The following is a 720-nucleotide window of genomic DNA, read 5'->3' as shown; positions in this document are numbered from 1 at the left end:
CTGGAGGACGTCCCTGCCGGGTCCCCTCTGTCTCCAGATCTGGGGGGGCCCTGTGCGGGGCAGGCTGCCGCCTTGTAGTCCCACAAAGGGCCATCACCATGGGGTTTCATGGGTTTGACCCCAATCTAGCACCCATGGGGAGCAGGGGGCTCAGGACCCCACTGGGGATCAGTGCTGGGTTGGGAGCCATGACCCCCTCTCGGTGCCAGCCATCACCTACCCCGCTGGCATCCCCAGGAGGCAGAGATGGTCCCCAGGAGCCGGCCCCGAAATTGGTGCCACACCCCCCACCCCCCCAGGGTTGGGGTGAGCAGAGCTGAGCCCCCCCTGAGGAGCAGCACCCCAAAACCTGCTCAGGCCGCCGCTCCTGGGGGGCTCGTCCCACCCGCCGCCCTGGCACCAGCTCGAGGCCAAGCTCCTGCAGGCACTTGGGTATTGCAGGTGGAGGTGGGTCCCGTCGGGGGGATTTTGGCACCCCCCAGCTCCTGCCCCTATCCTTGGGGTCCCCTGGCTCTCCCCAGTGCCGCCTGGCAGGGGAAAACGGTGTCTGCGTGCAGCTGGGGGGTCTTCAGTGTTGGGGACCCCCTCCCTGCCCTGTGCTCATAGTGCTGGGGATTGGGGGGGCTCTGGGGGTCCAGCCCCTTTGCGCAGGGGATCCCCCACCCCAAAAACTTCAGCACCCCCCGGGTGTCTCCCTGGGGGTCTGTCCCTGTCCCACGC

The sequence above is a fragment of the Aptenodytes forsteri genome, unplaced genomic scaffold, assembly GCF_000699145.1.
Source record: "Aptenodytes forsteri isolate BGI_AS27 unplaced genomic scaffold, ASM69914v1 Scaffold25, whole genome shotgun sequence".
NCBI classification, from domain to species: domain Eukaryota; kingdom Metazoa; phylum Chordata; class Aves; order Sphenisciformes; family Spheniscidae; genus Aptenodytes; species Aptenodytes forsteri.
Note: the sequence above shows the minus strand (reverse complement) of the source record.